Raw genomic sequence first — 18,452 nt, 5'->3', positions numbered from 1 at the left:
AAAATCCAAATTTAGATATTCTGAAAATCTATCAGTGAACCAAGTCGCCAATAAAATAAGACTGCAAGGGCATGAGCCAGGTCGGGCCTCAAAGTGGGTCCGGCTAATTTTTTTTTTGTTCTCATGCAACTGACCTTTGAAATGCCTTAAGAACCTTAAACATGCCTCAAGAATCGATTGGTGCAATTTCCTGATCATTAGACTAAGTTTCGCGACTTTCAGGCGCCTGTGCCACATTTTCACATTTAATCGCAAAGACGTAATTTTCAAACTGGTCGAAACACCTTTCTAGACTTTGCAACAAACTAACAGGTGTGCACTCTGATATACAAACATGAACTCTGCCAAGCGGTTTCTCAAGATGAATCCCGAGTGAAGAAATATTAATGGTCAAAGATGACCAACTGGCTTTGTCAGCACTGCGGACCTGATGAAGTCAATGCACAGGCAACTCATGATGCCTTTCTTAAAAATATCAAACAATCTCCGTAGACCCTCAAATCTGAGGCATAGGTACCTTGAAGTACATATCAAAACTTAGAATACTCAGTTTGACCAAAAGGTTGACTGGGTGCAAATGGTGCGCTTATGAAAATAGCCACTTTAACTGATGTAGCAATGAAAATACGGACCACTGAAAAAGATGGCTCAAGAAACCCTTTTGAAAACTGATCAAATGGATTGGCAGGAGCTTGAAACTGGAAACATAGCTTGTCTTTTATACCAGAAGTAGCCCGAAATAAACATTTTGGCATGACATTCACTGGGGCAACTTTTACAAATGTGCAAAGTGAGGCTCTAACTAGCTACTGAAACAGGGACTTGTGCAAACCATAAACTGCAAACGGATTGATTTTACCAAACTGAGCAAATGTATTCATAGGGAATTAATATTTTTTATGTTGACTCACATTTATGCATAGAATTTAGTGCACTTTGAATTTCATCATGACGATCAATAGGGCAAGAGTTATAGGAGCTCAAAGTAGGCTACTTAATAAAATCTGCATTTGCACCTATGATGCACTTTCATCTCACCCCTTGAAATGCGTACTTGATAAATTGACCCAAACTGAATTATGAAAGTTTCAAAACACTTCATAGGCCAAATGAAAGGTATAGGACACATTTCCCAAGCCTTACCCTTTGAAAATCAATTGGCTCCATTTTACCCTCTCTCTAACTAGGCCACCTGAATAAGATTAGGTGCCTTTCTGAAAATATGAATGCAATTTTTTGAAATGGGCCTCTCAAATTACTCAAATTTAATGAGTCCCAACATGATGATTTGTCCTTTATAGCTTCCTCACTTGCATCGGTGGCTTTGCCACTTGGTGCAGTCTTTGTAACTATCGGTTCCTCTATAGGAACTGTAACCTTAGCCTGTACATTTGTATCTAGAGGATTGTTATCCTCAATATTAGTATCTTGTACATCATCAACCTTTTCACTCTCTCTATTAGTCAAAATCTCAACATATGTCTGTGCATTTTTATCTACCAGGGGCTTGACTTCCACTACCTTAATATTTTTAAAAATTGAGGGTGAAGTACCCATAATCCCCTTTCCTTTTCCTTCAACCGAGGTGTGTGCAATGTCTATCTTTGATTCTGGTGAAGTAAAGAAACCTGTGTTCTCTCCAAATAACTTAACCCACGCCTTTTGAGTCTCCTTTATTATTTCATTTACCCTTCCTAGCATCAGATTGGTTATTCTATGTTTGCTATTAAAGAATTTTTGATCTACTACCTCAAGTGTCCTTTCCATTTCCTCTAGAGAAATAGTAACACAAACAGATAACAACTCTTGAATTTATCATATGCTTGTCTTCTTGCATTGCTAATAGTCTTCAAGCATCTAACATATTATATAATTCTGTTGGTATTTGGTTTTCAAATTCTATTAAGGATTCCTTATAAATATCCAAATATAATAATATTTCCTCCTCTACATCTTTTTGGTCATCATCCTCTAAGTATTCATAATAAAACTACACATTCTTTAACACACCATCCTTAGTGATTTCATCTACTAACTCTGCACAAGTTTTTGGTGGAGTGATAGTCACATTAGCAGATTGAATTGCCAGATCGATGTCACTCTTCTTTTTTCTCTTTGAAGTACCAAATGTAACTGCAGGTGTTGCCTTTGGTGCTTACTTCTAGTCCGATATTTTTAATGTAACCTTCCTAACTGGTTTCTTTTTAGCTTCTACCTTTGTTTCCTCTATTTTCTTCCTTACAACCCTCTTGAATGCCAAGGGTGTGTCATCCTTAGATTCAGACTCTGTTGTAACAGGATCAATGTGTACTTCTGGATTCTTCCTCTTCTTGCCTTTCTCCAGGACAACATCAATTAATCCTTTAATGTCCTATGAGACCTTCTCAACAAATTTTCTAGCCTTTCCTTCCTTCTTCTCTCTCTTCTTTTGGTTGAGCTCTATTTCAACCTCTTGTGATTTTTGTTTTGCAGTACCACAGGGCTTCTTTGTCTCATCAATAGGTGCATCAATCAACATTTTTGCATAAGCCTCAAGGATCTGTGCATCCACTTCATAGCCCATTTCCTCAATCCAAATCTTTAGGGGCTTAATTGCTTCCTTAGGTGTTCCATCCTTGTTCACCATGAAGCATATGCCAGTTGAATATTTTTCAACAATATGCTTTGGAACCCTTTCCCTAGACTTCATAGATTTCTGGAAGCCCTTAAAATGTCCCCATACTTTATCATCTCTCTGACTACCTAAAGTAGAAATTGACTGTTTCAATTATCTCCCTACCATGATATCAAATTCCCTTTGCCTCTTCCCAAAACTGGGTGTATCATTCATGAAAAATAACATTAAGCAAACAATTAAGTTGCCATATCAGAAAGTTCCTTTCTTTTCTCCCTTAGTCTTCCCTAGGTTTATTAATAGTTCATCTAACATCCAACCACATAGATCCAATTTCACATTCTCTCTCATCATTTTGCATGCAGCAAAAATGTAGGAACTGGAAATAGAGTTCAGTCGGTTTGACTGAGTTACCTTATATCCAATTTTCATGCTATTGAATCTGATGTCTGTGTCGGTATAGTGTTGATTATCATAGATATCTTGTCAGATGTTGCATTGGTGATATTATTCACGTAATCATTTGAAACCTTCTTATCTGGATGTTGCCCAACTGATGGTAAACCAGTGATTTCCTTGATGACTTCCTTGGTGATCTTGTAAGGTCTATCTAACTAGATAAACTCCCCATGTACTCTACTTAAAACATACTTGATTATCCCATCTTTGAATTTTGGGATGTCTAGAGTGTCGGTAAACCCTAAGTCTTCAATGTGCTTGTATGTCGGTTTGATCTTTCTAGTTTCTCCCATCAGCTTGCTCATGTACATGCCCTTTATTTCAGATGTTCTCAAGTCCTCAATGTGACAATGTATGTATGCCCTAACATCTTCAACATAGACAACTCCCTCCGGAACATAGGAAAATGCTCCAATCAAATCTTCTAGGGTAGCCACATGTGGATACCACTTGAAAATTGTCCTCGGGCAGTCCTTGACCTCTACTACAGTTGGATTTGTAACGAAGATAGGAATAGATGATGATCTCGCTTCTATGTTTCAAGATAAATACCTGTTGATCGCTTCTAGTGAAAACCCTTAACAAATTCTTCCAGTCGACAGTGAAATCCCTCAAGAAGAAATCTAATTGCTCTTGATTGCTCTTAATCACTCTGAAATTTCTCTGAATGCAAGGTGATCAATAATGAAGTGAATTCAACCTTTTAACCTCTGAGAAAAACCCTAATCTTTCATTGACATTAATGACTACCAGTGAAAGATACTGTATCTTAAACATAACATATCCATGCCGGATAAGCATCTCCAATGTCAGGAGCATCTTCCAGAACCTCTTCCTAGGGCATATGCAACAACTTCATAAATTTTGCCTACCCCTAAGGCATCTGCCTTAGTTGCTGGATGAGCTACCTACCGATATAGGAGCAATCTCCTCTACCAGATAAGTAACCAGTGTATTTCCATATGATGATTGTTCTTCAGTCTTCCTAACCCATCTCTGAGTATGATCTTGCCAGATTTCACTAACCTTCTCTTTCCCTTTCTCATTTGATCCTCCATTACCAACCAATGGATTTACACTTCTATAAAATTTAGCAATATGTCCAACCTCATTACATGCATAGCATGTAACATTGTTCCTTTGAATTGGTTTGCTAAAACTAGTGAAATTGCTTGACCTGCATTGATTAACCATATATCCAAACTTTCCACATGCATAGCATTTAACATTCATTCTGCAATCTTCTGTCTTATGACTGCTCTTATTGCATTTAGAACATTTAGTGGGAGCAAAATTAGGGTTATGATTTTCTATGTTTCTACATTGTCTAGCCATGTGACCAAATCTATTGCAAACAAAACATCTACCATTAAATTTATAAGAATTAAATTGCCTTACTGGTTCCTTATGGTTTTGATCTTCATTATCAGTACTGAAACTCTGTCCTTACTCAAATCCAAGTCCACTAGAATCTCCAATCTGCCTTTGTCTTTTTAATAACTCATCTAGTTGTGCTAAGCTAATCTTGAATTTTTCTTTATACTCACTTGCAGTAGTTAGATATTCTCTTAGAATTATTATTTGTCTCTCAATCTCTTGTTCATTACTCTGGGATTGTACTAAATCAATTCTCAACATATCATTCTCATGAACCAACCTACCACATTCTTTAAATTTGTTCTTCAGGGATGCAACAAGATTTTCTTCCTCTTTCTTTCGGTCCTCAATCTCTTTAGACATTCTCATAGTTATAACTTGCATTTCATTTACCATAACCATGTTCTCCTGACTCAAATTCTGACATTGTTCCTTAAGTGCATCTTTCTCTTCATCATCTTGACTTTGCAAAAGTTCCTTCCTCCTAGCTTGAACAGATGATAGCCTCTCTTGTAGGACAAGAATGAATTCCTTAGCATAATTCAATTCATCTTGTAGCTTTAAGTTCTTCAACCTTTCAACATCATAATCTTCAAGTGCCATCTCAAGTTGTTTCTCCATACCCATGTCCATGGACTCAGGATTCAGGATCTTCCTCAAGCTATTAAACTTCCTCTGAGGCACAAGGCTCTGATACCATTGTTGGAATCCAATAACACTGAGAGGGGGGGTGAATCAATGTTATACTAGAATGATCAATTTTAGCCTTATTAAAATATGCATACACCAACCAATGTACTGGTACATATAGAATTTAAAGAAGTAAAGCAACAAATAATCCAATCACATAAATGAGAATCATAACACACAAAATTATACATGGAAAAACCCAAAGAGGAAAAACTACAGTCGGATTTGTGACCCACAATATCAATCCACTAGCCATATGAAGAGATGTTGCAAAATATAAGGGGCCTGCACTTGCAGGAAGGCTTATAGCCTATAGTACACTTCTCAATCACAAATGGAGCCTCACTAACTACATATAAATCCAGACTACAATCTGGAGAAGTGTTGAACTGCTAAGACAACATCTTCTATGCCAGAATACAGTTCTGATTTAAGCTCTATCTGTTCCAGTCTGAAACCCTAAACCCTTTATCGGAATAACCCTTACATAAATATCCACACATACATAATCTCTCTGATATATTTCGCATTATATCACATTCACATATCCATCACCATATCTATTGCATGATTCCTCAAAATGTTCTAATCCAATTGACCTATATATCCTATACAATTTATCATGCCTTATGTCGGCTTACAAAGATAACTACAATATCAAATTACATGTCGGCTAGATAACATAAATGCATGAATATCAAAAATAATTTATGATGCTAGATCCAAGAGATGTCAACCTCCAATGTCGATAACCATATTCTAAATCATGTCGGCCTGCATTGCCGGTAACCAAAGAAATCCTTTTGTCTTGCCAGCGTCATTGTCGGTGTAGTGTCTATGAAGTTTCTATCGGTACACTATTGAACCAAATCATGAAGCCAAAATAAAATACCATGTTGCCATCAATGACAACATAGTGAAACCAACCAATTGAGTGTCAATTGCCAATAGGTGACTCATCATCCTTGCTTAATTTGCATACTGTCACCATGGGAGTAGTAACCAGTTTGTTGTCCTCCATTTAAAACTTTTTCAACATGTCCTTTGCATACTTTATTTGTGATATAAATATTCATTTATCTAACTGAGAAATCTGCAAACCAAGGAAATATGACAACTCTCTAAGCATTGACATCTCAAACTCAAACTACATTTGGCCAGCACACTCTTTGCATAAGATGTCCTTGTTGCCTCCAAAGATGATTTCATCAACATACAACACAACTATAATCGTGTGGTCTCCTTCCACCTTAATGTACAAGTTTTCATAAGCATTTTCCTTTCTGAAACCTTGTTGATGGATGCACTTATCCAACCTAGAATACCATTCTCTAGGTGCCTACTTTATACCATAAAAAGATTTTCTCAATCTGCATACATGGTTCTTATCTACATGTAGCTGACAACCTCCAAGTTTCTCTATGTAGACCTCTTCTTCAATATTTCTATTCAAGAATGTAGACTTGACATCCATCTAATATACTTTGTATTTTTTATAAGCTGACAATGCCAAGAACATTCTGATTGCTTCAAGTCTTGCAATTGGTGCAAATGTTTCCTCAAAATCTATCCCTTCATTCTAAGCATACCCCTTACACACAAGTCTTTCTTTGTTCCTTATCACTTTGTCTTCTTCATTTGTCTTGTTCCTATAGACCCATTTAGCCCCAATGATATTCTTGTCTACTGGCCTAGGAACCAAATCCCAAGTATTGTTATTCTCTATTTGCTACAACTCTTCTTCCATAGCATTTATCCTCTTCTCACTTTTGTTGGCCTCATCATAGGTTCTAGGTTCCATCTCAGTCATAAGATGGAAATTTACTTTCTTAGTATTCCTTGCTCTCCTTCTAGTTTGCACACCCTCATTTTTGTTGCCTATGATCTTGTCTTCAGGGTGACTCTTTTGCACATATCTATTAGGACTCTTGCTGGGTACTTCTTCTTGTTCACTTTCAAATTGATCTTCATATTCAACATTTGGCTCTTCAATCTGATTTATTATGCTTTGTTTTCCTTTATGTAGATATTCATCCACTATTACATGTACACTCTCAATCGCCTTCTTTAGCCTCTTGTTGAAACATTTATAGGCCTTGCTGTGAGTTGAGTACCCCAAGAAGATACCTTCATCACTTCTTGAACCAAATCTTCCTAATCCATCTTCATCTCTTTTGATAAAGCATTTTCTGCCAAACACCTTGAAGTACTTAACTAAGGGTTTTCTATCATAACATAGTTCATAGGGTGTCATTCTACTGTTCACTCTCAGCTTAAATCTATTTAATGTATATACAGTTGTATGAACTGCCTCCTTCCAATATACATCAAGTAAATTGGCTTCATTCAACATTGTCCTTGCCATCTCTTTGACTATTCTATTTTTCCTCTCCACAACACTATTTTATTGTGGTGTCCTAAGAGCTGAATATTGTCTTCTAATTACATGCCTTTCATAGTACTCTTTAAACTCATTTGATGTGAATTCACCTCCACGGTATGATCTTAAACACTTCAGCTTGTATCCACTTTCTTTCTCAACCATCTTCTTGAAGATTTTGAATCTCTCAAATGCTTGTGATTTGTCTTGCAAGAAGGTGACCCATGTCATCCTTGAGAAATCATCTATGAGCAACATGAAGTATCTTTCTCCATTTAGGGCTCTTGTTCTTGTAGGCCCACACAAATTTGTATGCACAAGTTCTAGTGGCCTTGTAGTTGAGTACTCTTTAATTTTGAAGCTTAATTTAGTTTTCTTCCCTCCTTGACACTCATCATAGAAGGTGCTTGCTGGCTTAATAATTTGAGGTATGTGCCTTACATATCGTTTCTTCCTCACTTTGACCAAATTGTCAAAATTAATGTGTCCTAACCTTCTATGCCACAACCAACACCCAACAACTTGTCCCATCATACAATGAGAATCAAAGAATTCCTTAAGATTATATATGTTTCCATCTCTCCTTTTTCCTTTAGCAACAAGCTGACCACTGCTCTCTTTTCTGATTTCATAGCCCTTGGAATCAAATGTGAAGTTATATCCTTTGTCACACATTTGACTCACACTTGGCAGATTGTGTTTTAGACCTTCTGCATAATATACATCATGAGTTTTTAATTTTCCATCTATGCTAAGAGTACCTTTTCCTTTGTTTTTGATTGACGAGTTGTCTCCAAACCTCACTGATCCACCATTCCAATATTGCAACTTAATAAATTTCTTCTTATCACCAGTCATGTGATTGGAGTAGTCACTGTCTACTACACATAAGTTTTTCCTTTCAGCATGCAGGGTAGTTTGAGCAATCAAACTTGACTCAAATTTTTCCTTTTCCTTTTCTACCCATACTTGTTTTGATTCTTTCTTCTTCTTTATTGTCACATTCTGATTTGATTCTATCTTTGGTTCTAAAGGTACCATTTTCTTCTTTTGTTTTGCAGCTCTAAGATCACAATGTTTTGCAATGTGGCCCACATTTTGACAATGATAACATTTCACATCTACATTGAATGATGAATTTGAAAAAACATTATAGGATTGGGATACATTTATCCTAAATTCATAAATCCTATGACCAACACCATTGCAATGATAGCAAATGAAATTTACATCTTTAAGATCATCAAAAGGATTTCTACTTTCATAACTAGGAGGGGACCTATGCATAATTCTACATTCTGCAATTCTATGACCATAAGTATTGCATTTATAACAACAGTCATGGAACTGAGGTACATATTAATCATTGTTGAAGTTATTTCTCATTGGTCTCCTTGGAGAAGCATAGTTTGGTCTTCTTGAGTTCATTCTTCTTGTGTCCTTGACCTTGGTGAAGCCTCCGTCATCAATCATATATTTTCCTCTAGGATCAACATGCAAGTTCTTTGATTGATTTCTTGTAGCAACATCAAATGTTTTATTTTCAGTGAGCTTGTTGACAGTGAAGGTCTGTTCACTTCCATTCTTACTTAAATAGATAGTGTATTTTATTATTTCATGAATCTTTATTAGAAGAGCATTGACCAACATCAAATCCAATGCCCTTTGTATCTTTTGAGTACTTTTATTTGTTCATCATTTTGTCCAGTGCATCAGTGTTGCCCTCATACTTGATTCTCACTTTGAGTTCATCTTTGCACTTTCCAAGTTCTTTTATGAGACTCACAATCTCTTCCTTCAACTTTTGATACTCTTTCTCCTTGGCTTCTAAATCTAATTTTGTCACTTCACACGTTCTTTTTTATTCTTCCAACTATATTCTCAAATAAAAAATTATTGTCTATGACTCCTCAAGAGATTTGTTTAATAGCTCTTGTTCTTCGGCATCAACATGCTTGAACTTCTTAAAATATTTTCTTACTTTTGTTAGTTCTTCCAGAGCACTTATAAGTTCACCTTCTAGGTCAACTATGACTCCAACTTCTTCCTCTTCATCACTACTAGCTTGAACATCATTTAGTACTCCTTGTTCCATAAAGAGATTAATCTCTCTTTCTTCTTTACTACAATCATCATCAGAGACACTCTCTTCATCTATGGCATCATCTTCAAAGGTGTAAAGACTGTTCTTTTTCCTAAAATTTTTTCTCCTTGGTTTGTAGGATTTCATCATCTTTTCTTTACCAAAAGGTCTAATGTTTTGCTTCTCATCTCCATCTTTCTCACAATAGGGACACTTAGAAGCAAAATGTCCTATTTTACCACAGTTAAAGCACTTGAAAGGCAACTTACCTTTGTACTTTCCCAAACCTCTTTTGAGATTCCTTACAAATTTTTCTAGAGCAGCATCATAGGTCATCTTCATCCTCATTTGTAGCTTGTTCTATTCCTTTTAATGTGGTATTGAAGGCAACCTCTCTCTTTGATGTTTCTCCTCATAATGTTCTCATTTCATAAGTTGATAAGGAGCTAAATAATTCATCCATATAGAATGTCCTTAGGTCTTTAGCTTCCTCAATAGAAGAGACCTTTGTGTCATACTTTGAAGTTAATGATCTCAAAACTTTCTTGACAGTAACTTCATCTTTAACATCCTATCCAAGTCCTCTTATAGCGCTCACAGTCTCATCCACTCTTTGCAGATAATCAACTATCTTCTCTTCTTCTTTCATTTTTTAGATTTTCAAACCGGGCTCTTAGATTTTGCAATTTGTTTTCTTTCACTTTGTTATCTCCTTCATATATTTTCTGCAACTTGTCCCAAGTTTCTTTTGCTAATAGGTAATGCATGACTTTGACAAACTCTGTATCAGACAAATCACTTAATATTGCATTATTAGCTTTGACATTATTCTCATATTCCTCTTTATCATCAGGGTTGGTAGGAGGAACTTGAGGGACAATATAACCATTTTTTACTGATATCCAGACATCAAATCCTAGGGAAGACAAGTAGGTTTCCATTTCTCTACTCCACAAGCCATAGTTGGTGCCATCAAAGATAGGTGCTTTAGAAGATGAGGATTCATTACTAGCCATTGTTTTCACTAACCATAATCTACCCAAGGTAGAGAAAGATTTTACTATAGGGGAACCTGTGCTTTGATACCAATTGAAGAACACAAATGGACACTGAGAGGGGGGGTGAATCAGTGTATTTCAAAACTTTGAGTTCAGTGTGCAGATTTTAAGGATATAATGCAAACATAAACACACACACATAAGAGCACATCACATAACACTAGATGTATGAGGGAAAACCAATGTGGGAAATGTTGGAATGATTTGATACCGACAGTAAACTGAGAGTGGGAGTAGATTAGTTTACTCACAAGTACAACAATTAATTCAATTAAAAATCTTATATCGAAGCGCAACACAATGAAATATATATCATGAAAGAACAACACACATAACACAAATATTTTGACGTGGAAAAACTGGAAAGGGAAAAACCATGGTGGGAAACCCTACCCATAATCAGATGAATACTCTGCAGTAGTATTATGAATAATTACAATGGGGTTTGTACTTGCAGAAAGACCAACAGCCTAGAGCGCACTTCTCATCAGAAAGGGAAGTCTCACCAACTCACATAAACATCGGACTACAATCCGGAAAGAAATGAATAGTGAAAGTAGCATCTACTAATTCTTGATACAGTTTCGGTTAAGAATGGATGTTTTCTCTACAATACAAAACCTTTTTAACCTTCACATGAATCATATGACTTTATTCACACATAATCATTCCTTTTATAATGCAGACATAACCTTCCATAATGTTCGATTCCAAATTACATGAATAAGTCACCTATAAATACATATCATCGACCTTATTGACAAGGTCAGCTAAACCATAAACCTATAAACCCATTATTACAAAAATTACATCACACGATACCACCAGACCAATATTATGATTTGCATTACATAGCATGGACCTAGATCAAGTATTCAAACAATTATATCCATTGGAGATTCTACTAAGACCAAAATCCAACACGCTTCACCAACCAGTACAAACCCTCAGTGAAATAATAGAAAGTTTAACCAGATCCAAATAGGACCATCATAACAACACACCATCAAATGCAAATTCACCAAATAATAGGAACATGATGAAGAAACACCTTCAATATGATAGAAACCAATTCCATAAGCTAGACCCAAAATCCACTGATAAATTCACCAAATAATGCATATTGGTAAAGCTAACCGGGATAGCAGAGGCAAGTCAATAAAGCCAGAAACTAACCGGTACCGGTAAATACCAAAAGTGATAACACCCAAAGCACAAAATCATGAACCAACATAATATAGCAAGTATGTAACCAACCAAAATAAGCATCCAAAATAGAATCCATAGATCTGATCATACTAGATCAAAATCACAGCCAAAACCAAGATGATCATGAGGACTAACTGGGATAGGTTCAACCAAGATAGTCTCCAACCGGGATATAATGTTGACACCAATGACAACACTTAACAAAATCCTGCATATTGCCAACAATCTCCCCCTTTGGCATTGATGACAACACTGATTGTGAAAAACATCCAAGTGCCAAGGAATACCAACAATCTCCCTCAAAGATATGACTGATTTTCACATGAATACCACCTCTCCCCCTTTGACATCAATGACAAAGGATGGATACTAGATCAAAAATACAAAACCAAACAGCTGATTACTCCCCCTGAGTAGTAGCATCATTTTCATCGACCCAGATCAAAGAAAATATTTGATAAGCTTATCAGATTGATGCATTCCTGCATCTTTATGTCTCTTCCGGAGGGTTGGTAACCCCCAAATAATCTCTAAGATATTCAAAAGTTTCTTCAGGTAATGGTTTGGTTAGAATATCTGCAATCTACTCCTTAGTAGGAACATAAACCAATCTCACTTCCTTTGCTTCAACCTTTTCCTTCAAGAAATTAGACCTTATAGAAATATGTTTTGATTTGGAATGAAATACCAGATTCTTTGACATATCAATAGCAATAGTATTATCACAATGAATAACAATAGGCTCATCATAACTTACACTTATATCTTTTAACATTTTTTTCATCCATAAAATCTGAGTAAAGTTGGTAGCAACTGCAACATATTTTGCTTGAACTGTAGAGAATGAAGTGCAAGATTATTTCTTACTAAGCCATGAAACCAAATTCTTCCAGAGAAAGAATGCACCTCCAGTAGTGCTCTTCTGGTCATCCACATCTCCTCCCCAATCAAAATCTGTATATGCACATAATGTGAAGTCGTCATTCTTTGGATATTATAACCCAAAGTCTTTTGTACCTACCAAATATCTGAATATCCTCTTGACAATAATATCATGAGTTTCTATAGGATCTGCCTTAAATCTAGAAGTAATACAAACAACATTCATTATATCGGGTCTAGTCTGAGTTAGGTACCTCAAACCACCTATCATTTATTTGTATCTACTTGGACTCACTTTAGGGGATTCATCATCCTTAAATAATTTACAACCAGTTATCATAGGAGTATCGACAAGTTTAGAATTCTCAAGTCCAAATTTCTTAAGTAACTCCTTCACATACTTAGTTTGACAAATGGAAATAACTTTATTAGTCTGAGTAATCTGCAAACCTAAGAAAAAATTCATCTCACCAATCATAGAAATTTCAAATTTATTCTTTATATCTTTAGAAAATTTCATGCATAGACCTTCTTCTCCTCCAAAAATGATATCATCCACAAAGAATTCGATAATCATGATGTCATCATGTTCAATTTTTTAATATAAGTTACTATCAATATTACCTTTACTGAAACCAAGCTTTGAAAGATACTTATCCAATCTATCATACCATGCTCTAGGGGCCTATTTTAGTCCATATAAAGCTTTCTTCAATCTGCAAACCATGTCCTTGTATTCTAATAAGGAAAATCCATCAGGTTTCTCAATGCAAACTTCCTCTTCAAGATCTCCATTCAGAGATGCACATTTAACATCCATCTGATATACTTTGTAGTTCTTGTGTGTAGAATAAGCAAGGAAAAGTCTTACCGCTTCAATTCTAGCAATCAAGGCATACGTCTCTCCATAATCAATTCCTTCTTCCTCTGAATAACCTTTGCAAACCAATCTAAGCTTGATCCTTACAACTTGACCTTCCTCATTCAATTTATTCTTGAAAACCCATTTAGTTCCAATAATATTCTTGTCTTTAGGTCTAGGTACTAGTTCCCATGTGTTATTCTTTTCAATCTGATCTAGTTCCTCTTTCATTACCTTTATTCAATTTTCATCCTTACTTGCTTCAATAAATGATTTTGGTTCAATCAGAGAAATTATACATACCTCTTCAACAACCAACCTTCTCCTAGTCATCACACCTTTCCTTTTATCTCCACTGATTTGATCTTCAGAATGATTTAGTTTTACATACCTGGGAGTTTTTGAATTTTCTTGATTTTTTGACTTATTCTATTTTTCATATGTCACTATTGAATTTTCAAATGCTCCCGGAGTGACAGGTTCACTTTTCTGAACTGATTCTTACTTCCTGGTTCAGGTCTGATAAATTCATCTTCTAGTCTAAATCAAATGTTCTGATCTGATTACTGTCATTCTCATCCACCTTGACATTTATGTTCTCCATTATCCTATTCAATCTTTTGTTATAACATCGGTATGATTTTCTCTTAGTAGAATAACCCAAAAATATTCCTTCATCACTTCTAGGATCAAACTTTCCTAATGCATCATCTCTTCTAATGTAACATTTTCTTCCAAAAATTCTGAAATATCTGACAGTAGGAGTATGAACAAACCATAATTCATAAGGAGTTACCAGTATCACCTTTTATGTGTACTCTATTGACAACTACCCTCCAATAGATATCAGGTTGTCTAGCATATGTCATCATTGTCCTTGTTGCATCCAAAATTATTTTGTTCTTCCTTTCCTTTAATTCATTCTGTTGTGGAGTCCTAGGTGTATAAAGTTGTCTCCTAATACCATTCCTTTCACAAATTTTTTTGAACTCATCGGATGTAAACTCGCCTCCATGATCTAATCTCAAGCATTTTATCTTCAGTCATGTCTCAGTCTCAACCATAGCTTTAAAGATTTTGAATTTCTCTAAAGCTTCAGATATCTATTTCAAAAATGCTACCCACATAATTCTAGAATAGTTATCAATAAGTAACATAAAATATCTATCACCTTGAAAATTTTTAGTCCTTGCAGTCCATACAAATCAATATGAATAAGATAAAGAACTTCATTTGATTTATCATGTATAATTCTGAAAGAATTTCTAACTTTCTTACCCATTTGACATTCTATACATACCAGATTATGAGGTTTAACAATCTTGGGCAAATCTGTCATAGCCGGTATTGAACTGATCTTCACTATGCAATCAAAATTACATGACACATCCTCTTATGCCTTAACCAAATTTCATCAATCTGAGAAATCAAGCAAGCCTTCTCACCAGAGTTCAAATGAAAGATATTTCCATTGGTCTAAGTTTCGAAAGCAATTTCCAATCCAAATCTATTGATGATCTTACATTTTTCATCCTTGAATTACAAATGAAATTCTCTATCCACCATCTGACCTACACTTAAAAGATTATGGTTTAAGCCTTCAACATAATTAGCATTATCAGTATTAGTCTTACCATCCAATGATATTGTTCCTTTGCCTTTGATCCTACATGCCTTATTGTCTCCAAATCTGACCAATCCACCCTCAAATTCTTGCAATGATAAAAGCTTCCTTTTGTCACCAGTCATGTGATGCGAGCATCAACTATCTATGACCCATTCATCCTTCTCTTCAATTTTTGCAGCTAAATCATTTTCTTCAATATGATTTGTTTCAATGATAGATTTTGGAGAATCATCCTTAATAGCAATAACGACCCAATATTTGTCGGATGAGGCACCATTACTAGATCCACTCACAAGTTCATCATCATCATCATCATCATCATAAAAAATACCCAAATCATCATCACCAGCATAATAACATGATTTATAGTTATTCCTTCTGAATCTAGGTTTTCTCTGATAGTCAGGATTAGGCTTATAACTCTTAATAGATCTTTCATGATTCCTAGCAGCTCTTTCAAGACATCTAGATGCAAAATGATCAATCTTATTGCATGAAAAATGTTTAAAAGGGAATTTTCCTTCATACTTACTTCCAACTGGTCCTTTAGGATTTCTTCTAGCATTCAGGGCTTCCAGCTCTTCAAGTTCTCTTTCTTCTCTCTCAATTTCCTCCATATCCTTAGCATACATCTCCTACCAATCTATCTTCTGCTTACCAGAGGCAGATGCTTTAAATGAAATCTTAGTTTTAGCAACACTCTGATCTCCAAGTTCTTCAAGTTCAAAAGAAGTCAATTTTCCAAGTAATTTAGCTCTAGTCATAGGGGTATTTGGCATTATCTAGAGTTCATTGATAGCAACAACCTTTATCTTATAAGCCAAAGGTAGATCTTTAAGAACTTTTGACACTATCTTATCCTCACTAACCGACCCGCTATAGAATTTGATACCCAGGACAATCTCATTGACTCTATCCATGAAAGAACTTATCTTCTCATATTCTTTCATCTTCAAAGTTTCATATCTTACCCGAAAACCTTCAAGTTTTTGCAATTTTCATAGCTTGATCACCTTCATAAAGAGTTTTGAGCTTTGTCCAGATTAGCTTAGCATTCTCCAACTTCATGATATTTAATATATTTTCATCAGATAGGGCAAATACTTCTTTTTCTCTCACATCATTTTCAGCCTGCTTTTATTCATCAGCAGGTGTTGGTGTTACCAAATTAGGATCATGAGGTATATACCCTTTATCTACTATCTCCCAAACTTCAGCTCCAAGACATCTTAGATGAATCTTCATTCACTCCTTCCATATTTTTGTAATTAGTACCATCAAATCTAGGACTCTCCTTCTAGTAAGGATTGAATATGGAACTTGATGTAATTGTCATCAAATCTCCTCAAGAGGTTAAGCTTCTACAAAGAGGACCTTGTTCTGATACCAATTGTTGGAATGATCTGATATCGACAATAAATTGAGAGGTGGGGGTGAATCACTTTACTTATAAATACAACAATTAATTTAATTAAAAACCTTATACCGGAGCACAACACAATGAATGATATATCATGAAAGCACAACACACATAACACCAATATTTTGACATGGAAAATCTGGAAAGGGAAAAACCATTGTGGGAAACCCTACCCACAATCAAATGAATAATCCATAGTAGTATGAATAATTACAATGGGGTCTGGACTTGCAGAAAGGCCAACAACCTAGAGTGCACTACTCATCACAAAGGGAAGTCTCACTGACTTACATAAACATCGGACTATAATCCGGAAAGAAATGAATTGTGAAAGTTGTGTGTGTGAAAAGTGGTAATCTATAAGCTATAAGGCACAAACACTTCAATAAATCATTACATGCATGGTTAGAGAGATATAATCAATGAATGTAAAAACCATAACAAATCGACTTATTACCTCCTAAAAGATGCGAGTATAAACTTACTGTCAGATTTATCTAAGAAATACCAGTGACTAGACTGCACCAAGACGAAGGATTTAATCTATATGAGTAGAAGATTAAGTTAAATGGATGCAAGATTAAGCTAAATAAGCTAGATGGATGCAAGCAATCATGATTAAATTAATATGCAAAAAGCTAAGATGCACTAATCTCAATACACAATATTCTAAATGACTCTAGAGCAAAAACAACATAATAACAATAAATCTCTAGAGTTCCTTGATTGAGAGATGAAAGGCTGAATTTATAGAGAATCCAAAGAGAGACCAATTGTCAAGATCGATTAATGATGAGTGGTTGATATTCCTCAAGAAAAAGTGCAATCCAGGTGAAATGAAATGATTGGGTGCTTTGATTCAGTTTCATAGGAGATTAGATTGAGTTAATCTTGGGATAAATTCCAATTAAATCCTGATTGAATACATTGAGATTATAAGTCTGAGTTTGCATTGGAGATAAAAATAAGTTGATTCAATGCACTTGAGATAAAACTAGTTGATTCCATGCACATTCCCCTTATTTGGTCAAGATTTTTATTAGAAAAAGCCTCTTCAATGCAACTAAACCTCTTTCCTCAAGAATTGCTTTGAGTTTTAATTTTAGAGAAAATGATTTATTCAATTTAATTGCATTTGTTTCTTTTCTAAGATTTTTCAAGTTGTCTCAATTTTAGAAAAAGAAATATCTCAAGTTAATTTCTTTCCTCAATTTAATTCCTTTTTTCAAATTAATTCATTTTTCAAATTAATTCCTTTTTTTCAAATTAAATCATTTTTTATGATTTAATGACAAATTTATTTATTAATTAAATTTGCTAGGATATTTAATTAAATAAACAGTATAATTGATTAAAATGATTTAATTGGAATGATTAATTAATTAAATAAGCATTTAATTAATATAGAATGATTTATTTTCCATGTGACATTGATGACCAAGGAGTTAATTAATTAGGTGCTCAAGATTGATTTAATTGTCTTTGGTTAGGACCTTGGTGATGTAGTCGAGATTAGGGGCCCATGGTTTAGGGTATTACATTTGCCCCTCTTTGAATTGATGTGTGAGTAGTGCATTGATTCAAAGAACAGTTGATGTCAAATAGAAATCAGTTCTGAACTTGATAGATCACAAACTCATGAAGAGCGAGATGTTCAACTTGATTTGAAGTGATGAAACCGAATAGATAGATCAAAGTGATACTGATCCTAAACCTGATTGAACTAGGACAGATGAAGAGTGAGATACTGATGTATAACTTGATGAATGAAGAAACGGGTACCGACCTAGA

This window comes from Cryptomeria japonica, chromosome 3 (genome assembly GCF_030272615.1).
Source record: "Cryptomeria japonica chromosome 3, Sugi_1.0, whole genome shotgun sequence".
Lineage (NCBI taxonomy): Eukaryota > Viridiplantae > Streptophyta > Pinopsida > Cupressales > Cupressaceae > Cryptomeria > Cryptomeria japonica.
The sequence above is the reverse complement of the archived record's forward strand: the minus strand, read 5'-3'. Positions refer to the sequence as shown.